Source organism: Chiloscyllium punctatum, chromosome 18 (assembly GCF_047496795.1).
Source record: "Chiloscyllium punctatum isolate Juve2018m chromosome 18, sChiPun1.3, whole genome shotgun sequence".
NCBI lineage: Eukaryota > Metazoa > Chordata > Chondrichthyes > Orectolobiformes > Hemiscylliidae > Chiloscyllium > Chiloscyllium punctatum.
In genome coordinates this window covers 16,600,462-16,614,430 of record NC_092756.1, presented here as the reverse complement: position 1 = coordinate 16,614,430, position 13,969 = coordinate 16,600,462, and positions in this window count along the sequence as shown.

Genomic DNA, 13,969 nt, shown 5'->3' with positions numbered 1-13,969 from the left:
CGAAGAACTTTTGTTTCAGATCTCCATCATATGCACTCTTTGTTTTATTTTTCAATCGTCAATTATTATGTTTACCACAGTAGTAATGGTTGAGTTGATCTTGGAAAGGGGGAGGCGGTTAGGGCAGGAGTGCAAGACAAGGGTCAATTGCAGCTGAAGGCCCTGTCCATCAGAGTTTGGGAGGATTAACGTAAATCCTTGTGCGAGAGAAAAGGTGGGCATGCCGAAAGTACCCCACTGGAACTCGACATCAGCTAAACAGGTGATGAAGTTTCCAGAGAAAGTCGGAGAATGCAATCACTCTGCACTGGTCACGGGGGTAGAATGTGGCTCAGTGGTTACCACACTGGCTCACGGCAGCACGGGCCTAGCTTTGATTCCGAACTTGGATGACTGCATGTGTGGTTTTCGCACATTCTCCCTGGGTCTGTGTGGGTTTCCACACAGTTTTTTTGGTTTTTGTCCCACAGTACAACATGTGCAGTGAACTTGCTGAACTGCCGCACAGTATCCTGAGTTGTGGTGGATTGGCTGTGGGAGATGTCAGCTTAGCGGGGTAATACATGGCTCTATTAGTCGAGATGCTGTTTGGCGGGTCAGTGTGCACACAATGTGCCGAATGGCCTGTTCCCACACTACAGAGCTTCTATGATTTATATTTTGGTGTCTGTGGCTGGCAACATATCCCAAGATCCTACCTATAACGTCTGCGCCCAGTTGCCTCATCAAACTGTTACACCTTAAGTTTGTAGAACATAAATTCCATTAGCAAGTCTTCGATATTTTGGCCCATCTGAAAAGTGTCCCATTGTACTCTGAGTTTTCTATCTTCACTGTTCACTAAATCACGAACGTTGATGTTACCTGCACACCCACGAAGAATACCTACCTTAATCACATCCAAATCCTTTATGTTAATTACAAAATCCATTAAATCCTGATGGTACTCAGCTGGAAACTGGCCTCCAGTGCAAAACAAACACTCTCCATAACCATTTCCTTCATCTCTTACTTTCGGGTCAATTACCTCAAACTCTCCCAGTATTTCATGTGATCTAACAAGTGCTATCCAGTTTACCATGAGGAATCTTTTTCAACACCTTACAGAAGACCATATGCAAAACCCATACATCCACCCCTTCAACAATCTGCGTCATCACATCTTCAAGAAACTAAATCAACTTTGTGAAATATGATTTTCCGCACAAAAAGCCATATTGACTATCTTGCTCAGTCCTTGCCTTTCCAAAAACAAGTCTCTCAGAATCCCCTGAAGCAAGTTACCCATCAATGACATCTGGCAGACCGGTCTACAATTCCTGGCTTTTCCTTCCCAGTTGTTCTTTAAAAATCGCACAATATAAGCCACCCTGCCATCTACTGGCAGCTTATCTGTGACTGTCCATGATACAAGTATGTCAGCGTGAGGCTGAACAATTAATTTTCGACCTTCCCAATAGATTCTCTGAAACACCTGATCAGTTCAGAGAACATCGAACAGTTCAGGTCATTTAGCCCTCGATATTGTGCAGGTCTTTCACTAAAACCAAACTAACCTGCATGCCTTTCATTGTACTAAGTTCCGCCTGCCTATCCAAGAGTCGCGTTAAAGGCAGGGATTTCCAAATCTATTTTGATCTAGTCCCTGCCCTCCCCTTCGCCGACTGATCACGCAGTATTGCCCTTTGGTATGAAGGGCACTGCTGGTCACTGACCACTTGTGTGTTACTTTTCTTCCTGGTCGTGAAAATTGAATAAAGTGTTGTACACCTTGTGTCTTTCACTATCTCACACCTGCCCACACACAAAAAACGAACAGGAGTGTAGAAAAAACAAACGGGGTGTCAATGGTTCTGTCACCCTGAGAGCTGCCTCTGAGGTAGCTGGATCAGTGTCAAGTACTCTCTCTGATGATGGGATGCTGGCCTCTGTGGAGTTATTTCAGAAGCATCAAGAATAAAGCACATTCTCGAAACTTGACTCTGTTACGACACAGGGGAAAAGTCCCTGCAAAAAAAAGTGGAAAAAAAGACAGGAACACAGTCACCTTAATGCACTTTAACATGGCCAGCTCCTCATCGTCTGTCATAGGAACCCCTTTCAAGATAACATTGTTCATTTCCTCAAGTTATCTGCATCACGTATCCTTCTCCACAGTACATACTAGCGTGAAACATCTGTTTAGTGTCTCCCCAAATCCTGTGGTTCCACATGCTGGTCGCCTTGCTGAACTTTAAGAGAGCCTATTCTCTCCCAGTTACTCGTTTGGCCTTAATATGTTTGGAGAAATTCTTTGGATCATTTCTTACCCTATTTTCCAAATTTATATTATGTTGCCATGTTTCCCTCCTTATTTCCCTCTTGAGTATTATCCTGTTGTCCCTGTACTCCTCGATGGATTCAGTGGGTCTTTGCTATCTACACCTATCATATGCTTCTTTCTTTTTGTTGACCAGAGCCTCCAACCTTTTAATCATCCAGCATTCTCTACAGCGACCTGCCTTACTCTCATCATGAAAGAAATATACTATCGCGAGACTCTTTAATCTCATTTGTGAAGGCCTCCCAATTTCATGCCACTAGCTTCTCTCAAGCGGTTTTTCAAAGTGCCAGCCTAAAATTTACAAAGTTGCCCTTACTCAACCTTTAACGTTTATGTCAGGACTAATTTCTTCATAAGCATTTTAAAACTAACATATACTGCATAACAGACTAAAGAAGTAGAATGGCTTCCTCCTGTTCGTCTGTGACAGGGTCAAGGGTCTGATTGGCCTCCTTCTGTCCCTCTGTAACAGACTCGAGAGGCTGAATTATCCAGATATAACAGGCAAGAGATGCTGATGAGCTTCTCCTATCCTGCAAATGGCACATGGGGACAGAATTGCTTCTTGCTGTTCCTAAGTAGCAGTTGAAACGCTTTGGGTGATTCCTCGAGACTTTGGAAGTATTTGTAAAAGGGCACTAACAATAGGAGTGAAATTACGAAAGGCAATGGGCATTAAATCTTGTCAACATATTTTACGGTCTCGAGAAAATGCCAAGCAGACATTTTGTGCAGGTGGTCTGTTATTTTTATCTCTGTCATATACAATCCTGCAGTGTTCTGACAGTGTTCCTATATACAGGGAGGAAAGATTTATAATATTGAAAGTTTATAGTCAGCCAATCTCATCAATTCCATCCAGATCGACGAAATGTTCCTTTTATTGTGATACGTAAAGTGATTTAAGGAAGGGGTTAATTTCATCTCTTTCTTTCGTGACTGTGATTAATGTCAATCTCCAAATAATCTAAGCATTCCAGTGGAGGGTTTTTAACTTTAACCATAAGTCGGCTCCATTCAATGTGTTAACCCATTGGATGAGCGGAAGCATCACCAACAGTACTAACAGAGATCAGCAGCTCCACAGAGATGGGTTGGAGAGATCAGAATTTGAGAATGTAAGACTAGGATGTTCCAACAATTGATCACAATCTGAGAACATTAAACGGAATATTCCAACAGTGGACAGAAGTTTATACTGGTATATTTGACTTCCTTCTACATATTATGATCGAAGGTAATTATCATGTTGGATCAAATATTATTCAATATTTTTATTATGCACACCGAGATTTCTTTGGTGTCTGGTAAGTCTCACAGCTCAGTAATTTATTCTATGAATCATGTTTGACTGTAACACTGTTCTTTTCATTGACACTACCATCCTCGCCACTCCAAATGTTCCTGCTGAGGCTCTGAATTCATATATTCACTTTACAAAACACCAATAACTGCATCAGGGAACTTGATAATTCACTATCTCCTTCATTGTTTCGGGCAGTGTTACTCATGGGTCTCTATGTTGACCTACTCAATTGCAGCTGTGAACCATGTTTCATTGTATCACTGCCCTTGATATTTAAATATTGGGAGCATAGAGCACTGTTTTCTATTCTAATTGCAAACTCAAATTTATTCTTTTGACTCCATCCCATCCCTGACCAATATCTGAGACTGAAACAGACAAATGACAACAATAGTGATCCCTTTGGCCCTAATTTGATTCCTGACACCATAACCTGCCCACTCCTAATTATAATTACTGACACCTGTACGATATACTTCACTGGCTCATCCCATCTGCGACTTGAACTTTGCGCTATGATAGACAGTCTTAATGAAACCAATAATCTGCTGCAGAAACTCTTAGCTTCAAGCCTGCAGAAGTTGATCTGCGTCGATTCCATACGGCTCTTGTCTGAACTCTCAAAAAAGTCCCCATCGTTCTGTCATTCCTTTGCGCACTGATGTTGTTATTGGGTCCGGCAATACCTTTAATTCAATATTCTCAAGAATGTCCTCACATCTGTCCATGAACTGTTTCTCAGTCCCTCTCTGTCCACCATCCCTACTCCTGCCAGTTGTGCATATTTAAGTTGATTATGTCCATATATGTTCTCTCTCAGAAAATGATTTTCACATCTATCATCGCCTCGGCTATACACACACGCATGCACACATAAAAAAACCTTAAATCGATTTGATGCACTGAGATACAGAAATATATATTTTTTGGGAGCCCCATTTACCGCCATTTACAGTATGGACTACAAATCTTCCCATGCTCAACAGATATCTATTGCAAATATAGCATCAATATACTGTCCAAGGGTTTCAATATACCCCATGTTGGGGAGATAGTCTAGCTTAGTGAGAATTACAAGAGCATAGTCTGCACCGCTCTCCTTGCTGGGCTGTCAACCTATCTCAGTTAAGACCGTCTGTGTTTGTTCTGTAAGGCAGATTCAGAATATAATGTCACAAATAGTTTCAGCTGGTCTGGCATTGCTTTTATTCAATGTTCTATTTCTTGTGATTGGATCTATCAAGGTCTCATTCCTCCAATTAGACGTACTCACCTGTGTTTTCCCCCATATTTCAACATGTTCTGTTTCTATCGTAATTGTCTCTTTCTGTCTTCAACGCGAATTTTGCTGTCCCTCTGTATCGTTCCCTGACTTTGGGTGTTTGGTTTCTGAATGTAATCGAAGTACTTCCCTTTCTATAGTCTCCACATTCTCTTTCAATTCCTGAGTAACAGGCACAAGGCAGCAAAAGTACAGCTCCAATTGCCATGAAAGAGGCGTGAGTGGTTGATTGGACTCATTCTGGTCCTACTTTACACACTCGAGTGTTGAATGGGTTTCTTGGTGTTCCAACATTATAGTCTTGATACGCTGAATGTCTACCTGGTGTTCCGATATTATGGTCTCAAAGGACTGAATTTTCTGCTCCTGTTCCGGACCAAGCCACTCATGACGTGAATGCCTTCTGCTTTTTCATCATGAATGGATTGGGGACATATGGAAACTTGCTGCAGCAGTGCACCATTTCAAATGGCTGAAGTGTCTCCTCATGTTTCTTCATAACAGGCTGGAGAAACTGAGCAGTCTCCTCCTGTATCCCTGAAATCGCAACAAGTGTGTGATTGGTCTTCTCCTGTTCCCATTGAACATAAATGTAGATGAATTGCCCCCTCCTGTTCACATAAACAATATCTCAAACGATTTCGTGTCTGTCTGCTATTCTTGTGCAATTGACGCAATCGGCTGAATAGCCTTAACCTAGTGTGAAAATTTCCAGTAAATTTGTGGCCTCTTCCAGTTCTTGTGTTGCAGCATTTAGAAGGCTGAATGGCCTCATCCTGTTGTTGTGTAACACGATTTAGGTGCCGCATGGTCTATTATGGTTCCTGTGTTGGAGTATGGAGGTGCTGATTGGTCTCTTCCTGAAAATTTATATCAGGATCCATACACGAAACATCCTCCTCTTACATCTGCTGTAACAGTTTCGAATAATCTCCTTCTGCTGTTTCTGTGTTCCAGGTTCGAGAAGTGAAACGGATTCCTGAATTTGATTTGTAATTGCTTTAAGAGGTATTGGATCAACCTGCTCAAACCTCCCTCCAAGGTTAACGTGACGCTGTGGCTTAGTTTATTGAAGCTCCTCCTTAATAAACAGGTAGATCTGGGGTTAAGAACTTAGCAGCACATATGAACCACTCCTTATTAAACCTTTCAGAAATGCCATGTTGCTGTTCCATCAGGTTGTTGATCCAACTTTGTGGTGCAGAAGGAAACGGTTATTAGTTAAACATGTGTCGTGGAACTTAAATCGACATTACTCAAATGCTAGCAAGAGGAAAGCAAAAGCTTTACTGTAAGCTCTGCTGGGGGCCCAATACACTTTGCAAGATGCTGCATGTAAGGAGCTCTACAACTTGTGCATATTCTTTTTATACTACATTTCACTTATCAATATCACACGCTCAAGGACAAGACCTGGGAACATTCCGCTCTGGGTATGATTGCATATGTTTTCACTGACTGCTGTTGAATCTGACTGTTTTGCAAGACTTGCAAGGCCAAGCTGTCTGCTGGCAGAATCGAGCAACGTCAGGCTGTCTACTTAAAAACTTAGCAAAGTGTTAGTTTTATCGAAGTATTACATTTAGCAAAGTGTTCTCTTTCAGATTTCACAGCAAATGCTAATTTTGTTAATTTTTCATTACATCTCTCCCTGTAAAATGCTGGCATTTTACAGCATTGACAAAAACAACGAACACACTGTACAAAGCGAGATTTCTCTACATCAAAATTGCTTAGGTAACACGAGGCTTTTCCTCAGACACCACCTACCTGTAGCACAGCAATGAGTTGGCGTCATCACTTGCCTTTGTGTGCCATGTACACAGCCCGTTTTCACACGGCATACTCGTCAACGTCACGGTATGGTGTGATCCTCGCAATCGGATCCTCCTGTTGCGGGGTCACTGATTGTTTTACCATTTGAAATCCCACTGCCCTCATAAGGAAACGGTGTAGCCAGGTACACAAGCAGGGTCCTACACAAAGCATTATGAGAATTAACAGTCCTACAACTAGTAGAACATGCAGTATCCAATACCCCCAATCCTCCCCAGAGGGAGTTGAGCCATTTGTGCAAATACACGTTTCTCCCCTGCCTTCCACAATATGGAAGGCTGTGGTCGGAAACGTGTCAGCCTTGGGACTGCAGTTGGCCTTGATTTCGGGGTGTGGTGCGAGGTTTGCCATAATTGCTCCCCTTATCAGGGGCAGGGTAGTCGCCGCCCGCAGAAGCAGACAGCTAGCATTTCTCGCCATTTCTCTGTAATTCGTTCATCAGTCCACCGTTGGGCAGTGTAGCCAGCAATAGCTGGCGTGTATCCACGTAGCCAACGACTACTTTCTGGTGTTGTATTCGGGCCAAAGCACATGCTCTGTTCCCTTCACGTCTAGCAATGGTCCTTCGCATTTGCCAACCTACTGATATCACACTTACTCCATTTACCTCATGCAGAGCCAATTCCACTACCGAGTTAGCTGAAGACTCCCTCCGGGTTCGGGCGTGACATTAATGCCGTCTGCTCTGCTTAGAGTTCCATCCATGATTTGATTTGGTTGGTTGTCCTGCCCCGGTTAGACTATCTGGAGAACTTACTGCACTGCATTTGGCGGGGTGTGGCGTGACTGAGCCACTGTATTCACCTGCCTATAGATGTCAAAGAAGGGTCTATCTATTTCACAAGACTCCCTCATCGCTCTTCTGAGTCGTGGATATTATTAACCGTGCCCTCGCACCTCCGACTTTGATAATAGAATACGTAGTTCCCGGGGCAGGTGTCCCTGTAGCCGTGGTAGCTACTTCGAAGTGCCAGTCACTGGCGCCACCAGAATCCCTGCAGAAACATTTATTACCCTACTTATTGTCATCCTGGTTTGTAAACGGCCATGGGTCGCATCTGAAGGTTCTTCCAGCACCGTCAGTAAAGATTTCAATCTGCGGCTGTATCCCAGACGCGAGTCCTACCAGGGCACTTGCTAACAGTGCAAACTGGAGGATGCCCATATGCGTACGAGGTTTCTCATTCCTCCTTGCACTTAATTGGTTCCGGTGCTCTCCGATGTCTCAAGCCCATTTACATGCGTGCATTGGCTGGTGTGTATCCACATAGTTCTTTCGTCGATCTTAACAGCTGTCAGTGGCTTGAGGAACACTTGAAACGGTCCCAGGCATCCCTTCGCCTCCAGCTTCTCTTACTAAAATCATTCAACACCATCCAGGCTCCAGATTCTAGATAGTGCAGCTTCTCTTCTGCTGGTTGCGGAAGTGCTGCTTTCACTTGATTCCGCATTTGAAACAAAAGTGTAGAGAGTTTCATACAGTAACAGAACATTTCACCCTCACAGTAGTCTGTTATCTGTCTTACCATGTGTCTTGGTCTAATTCCTGTACTGGGAGGCCTACCAAACAAAGTCTCAAATGGGCTAAAATTAGCTCTCCCTTTTCTACTAGATCTCATATACATTAACGTAATTGGAAGTGCCTTTGTCCATGTCACCCCGAGATCCTCACAGCATTTTGTCAAATTATTTTTTAGAGTAGCATTTTCTATTTCCACTGCCCCACCGCTCGCTGGGTGATAGGCACAGTGATGTTTAATGTTTATTCCCAAATAATCACTGACTTGCTGTGGGGCATTATTGACAAATATTGTCCCATTCTTATTACTAAGCCTTTCAGGGTTGCACCATCTCAAAATTATTTAAGTTAGCAAAACCTTGGCTACTGCACTACATCATGTTTCGACATGGGGAACACTTCCACCCATGTGGAAAACATATCAACATTTACCAGGTAATACCCTTTCCCTTCGCTGAGTGTTAGTTCAATAAAATCCATCTGTAAATGTTCGAAGAGTATTTGGGGTTGGGGGTGTACTGCCTGACTCATCTGCTTTCCCCTTTACACATGATTAGTGGCACAGATAACACATCCTTCACAATATTTCTGGGAGTAATAATTAAATCCCTTAGTGTACCATTGTGCCGAAATACTGTCATGCATCCCCCGTTTAACACGGTCCTTCCCATGTGTCATTTTGGCATAGAATAGAAGTAGTGATCGTGGTAGGCAACGTTTACCATTGGGGACACCATCCCTCTTCCCTCACCCTGGGTCCTGATTTTGTCCACTCACGTTTTTCTTCCAGCGAGGCCAGTGACTGTAACTCGCGTACGCCTGCTATTGGGGTACAAATTTTTGTCATACACATGTCAAACTGATCACTTGGCGGCTGCTGCGCTGCCATTCTTAGCCCTGACTTTGCCCTTGCATTTCGTTGAGAAATAAAATCGTTAGTTTTCGTGTGGGCGTCATATCCACACACAGCGATTGATTTAGGCAAGATGACTACTTCCACGGGGTCAGAAATCTGGTCACGGTGTGTGACGGGCTTTCTGGTGGAGGTTAAGAAGCCCCGGTGTTCCCACTGGATTCCAAAATTATGTACCTCCCCGAATGTGTATCTGCAATCAGTGTAAATATTCACTGTCTTCCTTTAGTCAACGTACATGCCTCAGTCAAGACAATCAGCACTGCTGCCAGAGCTGACAGAAGAGAAGGGTGTGATCCCGCTTTGACTCCCTCGTCGGTAGTCACTACAACATACCGATTACAATTTTGGCTTGTCTCCTTACTTCTGAATGCTGATTAATCCACAAAAACCTCCATATGCTGAAGTGGTGAATCTGGTCTCGAACTGCAAATTCATTCATCACAGGGACACAAGCATGTGTGTCTCTGCCTCCTTATGTGGGGAGAAGGCTAGCAGGGCTAACGACGTTACACCTCTTTATTGTAATGTTAGGCATCTCCAATAACAAAATATTGTATCCGAGCCCATGTGCTTCCAACATGTGTGCTGTCTTTAGCTCGGAGAAAAGTAAGGATACTGCATGTGGGACCAGTAGAGTTAATTCATCAGAGCCGATTATGTCCCTGGATGCTACAACAGCCTTTTAAGCTGCAGTCATGGCTCGCAGTCATTTAGGCAATCCTGCTGCTACGGGGTCCAGCTTAGCCAAAAAATAAGCTACCAGCCTCAATTTTCCCCCATGATCGTGCAAAGGCACAGATGTCATGCAGCCACGCTCCTCATCTACCGTTTGTACAAAAGGCTTGTTTGGATTCGGAATACCCAGTGAAGGTGTCGTTTGGAGCGCCTTTTTAATTCAACAAATGCACACTCGATTTCTGGGGTCCATTGAAACGGACTCAGGCGCTGAAAACTTTTCTCATCGGCTATGTCACTTAGGGGAACCTCAGGGGGTGCAGAATGTGGAGTAAACATTCTACAGTAGGAGCACATGCCCCAAATGGATAGCATTTGTTTCTTCGTGTGAGACTTTGGAATTTGCTGGATTGCTTGAACTCTGTCTTGATCAATGGCCTTCCTTTGTTCAAATATTAAGTGACCTTAAAACTTCACCTGTTTTGCACAAATTGTACCATTGTGAGTCTAGATTTCTGCCCTGACCTCGCTGGATGGCAGAATAATACAAGTGTATCATTCTCACACTGTTTCTCTGTCAGTGCTGCTATTGTACTGCAGAAGTGCTGACCTCGGGCTTAAAACTAGAGTCGCTAGACTCCTGCGTAAAACCTCATTACATATGGTGGGGGACTCACAGTAACCTTGAGATAGACGCCTGAAGCTATATGATTTCCCTTTGAATGAAAAAGCGAACCAGAATTGACTATCTGCGTGTACCGGTACACTAAAGAAGGCATTGCTAAATCCACAACAGAGAACCATTTACTGTCCGGTGTAACTTGAGTTACTATTGGATCGGGTTGGGAACAGTTTGGGCGTGCGGGACAACAGCATTATTGACAGTCTGCAGGTATTGAACACACCTCCTTTCCTCCGTTTCTACTGTAATGTTTGCCTTTTAGACCAGAAAAATGGGGGTTCTCAACGGTGAGTTTTCACAGTGGATCATGACTCCAGCCATTCCGAGGAATTCAAAAACTGGAGTAATTCTTTCTATGATCTCGTGTTTTAATAGTTAGTCTGCCCTGCAAGCACGATACTCGGACTTCGGGGTTATTCTTAGGGTTTCTCAGCCTCTTATCAGCCTCACACCGTGTTTGCCTTTTGCCCACAACTCAGTCGAAGCCATTTTTAATCTTGCGTCCGTGACTTCTATCTTAGGGAATCACGAGTCTACCCTCCAATGCTCTTCACGACGAATGGGGGTTATTTGGACAGTGCAATCTGCCTGAGTTAGCCAATTTAATTTCTTCCTATATGTCTTCATATCTGCATTGAACCAGATACCCACATCGTCCCTGAAGACCCAACCTTTGTGCCTTTAGCACCCATGGTCCCAATTCGAGCCACCTGTCGCTTGACGCCTTTGTCAATGACACGTGAGGAAAAGGAGCGTTGCACATCAAAAAGGATACTTTAGATAATTTCACACTGACTGCATCTGTGATCAATCCAATAAATTTCGCACAGTACCAAATGATCTGGTTTAACAAATCTCCTGAACCAATCCTTTCCATATGATCCATCAGGGCCATCGCGGTGTACATGTGCTGTGCAGTGCAGCATGTCCCCAGCAAGAAATTCGGTGTTAATGGGATTAGCATGGTTAGTTATTTCGAGGGCGAATGAATCAATCACTGAACTTATCACTCTTTGGCTTAATCGCTACTCATAGATATACATCAGGGTTTGTGGGTCGTATTTCACAGTCTGCACGGGTAGATATTACCTTTGGATTAGGTGCAAACACTTGGGGTACTGAGCAAATCCAACCCCAGACTCACTATGAGATCCCGAGCCATCAAATTTAAAGGACAGAATTCAGAATACAAAAATGAGTGTTGGAATGCTTCCTCAGTACTCGGTTCACAAATTTGGGTTGACGGAAATCTCTCTCATATCACGATTTATGATGCACCCATTGAGTTCCACTCATCTTTATTTCTGTCGTTTCTCTGAACTGGCTTAATGTAAGGACTGAATATGCTGCCTCTGTATCTACCAAAAAAGATAACTGATGTCCCTTCCACATATAACATGGAGGTAGGCATCGACTTATACGCGTCATAGTTGTATTGAATATAGAGTCCACGCTTGGCAATCTCAGTGCTCAATATGGCCTTGGGACTTGTTTCAGTGCCCATACGTTTAGCAGAAGAGAGTCGCAGAAGTGAGCCTTCGTTGTCAAGCATAAGGGAAAGAAGCTTACCTGTACCTTGTGGGCTGCCCACCTTCAACTCAGCATTCCTTTGTCAGTCACCCTGCTGACCAGCCTCCAGGGCCGATTGGGATTGTCTGAACGGATACTGTCTCGCCCTGTGGTCCATTGCTCCGCAAACAAAGTAACGGCTAGATGTATCTCTGCCAGCACCTCCTCCGTGACCCCTTCATCTTCCTCCTCCGCGACCCACACATCTGTCTCTCTCGCGGCAGCACCTCCCTCCAACGGCTGAACATTCACATCATAGTAAGCTGAGGTTTATGTGCTTCCTGTTCCCTCTATATTTTCTGCTTATCCTTCCGTTGGGCCAGCATTTTTTCAGCATATATTGCATGTTGTTCTATGAAATTCAGCTTTCTAGTGTCCCAGGTAATACATGTGTCTTTTACATTTTTGACTATTAAGGAATGTGGTTATTCGGTGGATTTTGATTCCATTGATGACGATGTTCCTCATGTGTGCTTCATAGAGTGTAATTTCTGCTACCGTCATGTTCTTGTGTGATCTCCGTCCACAATGGGCGTTATGGACTTCATTGAGGCGCGTAAGGTACTGGGAGACAGTCTCACCTTCTTGTTGTTTACACATTGCAACTTTGGTTACGTCCATTCGAACTGGGAATGCGTCCCTACAGGCAGATGCCAGCGTTGAGCAAAAGCATTTAAGGCTCTGTTCTTTTCCGCTTGTGGATTGGTTGATCTGGCATTGATGTTTACGGCTGACCATTTATTCTTGATTTTGGTGACATCAGTTCCAGTGTTTGTCCCAGGAGATGCCTCATCTCATGTTACGTGGGACGGAACTCGACACAGAACTTGTTACTTTTTCAGCAAACCTATTACCCCCAACCTCGCGTGGGTCAGCCAACTGCCCACAGGCAGTTTCCAAATCCTTTATGGTCCATGATCGGTGGACCGGCACTCGGCGCCCTTCTGACCTGCAACCTCAATTTTTGGTGTTTGCAGAACGACCTGCTTTGATGATCGCACATCAGTACTCTTGCCGTCTGACTTATAGTCCGACGTGGACTGATCGTGAGCAGGCCCTGGATGTCTTTCAGTCGTGGAGTGGCCGTCCTCATTTTAGGCTTCTTACTTCAATTGGTTGAGGGTACGATAGGCTATTGGTGATCCAGCAGACCATAAGGCGGCGGCCAATGGCTCGGAACCTTCGGCAGGTGGATCTCGTCGGGGGGGCTGTTGGACTGGGAGGGCAGTCATCATGGTCAGCATCTGAAACACACTTTAGACACTGTACAGCTTCATCAGGTTGTTTTCTGCGCACGTCTGGAGGTGTGCTACTGTTTATACGCGTATCTGATCTATCTTTTACTTGGTATTTACTTTCCCTGATATCAGTCTCAGCCTTCCACATTTTATAAGCACTCCAATTCACAGGTTTTGTTCTTCCCTTCCGTTTCTCCTTCTCCCTCACCTCCAAACCGTGACTTCAATATTTCCAACTGCCTTCAACTAAAACTGCCACCCTCCGAAAAACCACATTCCTTAATCCACAATTCTAACTATTTCGCAGGCTCTGGGCCGTAATTATTTAACATGTACTGTACTTTTGGTTGATCATTTCAAGTCCCCTCTGGACATTCTTTTTGTTTGCTCTTGCTGGAGCCCATTTCAAATTTACTGGAAAAATGTTCAGCTCTCTCTCTCTCTTTCTTTGTGCTGTTATCTTTTCCTTTTTGACTTGATTTTACATCTGGAGGTGCCTCCTCACATTGGACGCATCCGCCTCAATGCCTTGGATTTCTCAAACCAAGAAACCACATGTCTGGTGCATCTTTGGCGAGCCTAACCCAGGCAGTGGTGGTTTGAAGTGTCAAACTACCCTTAAA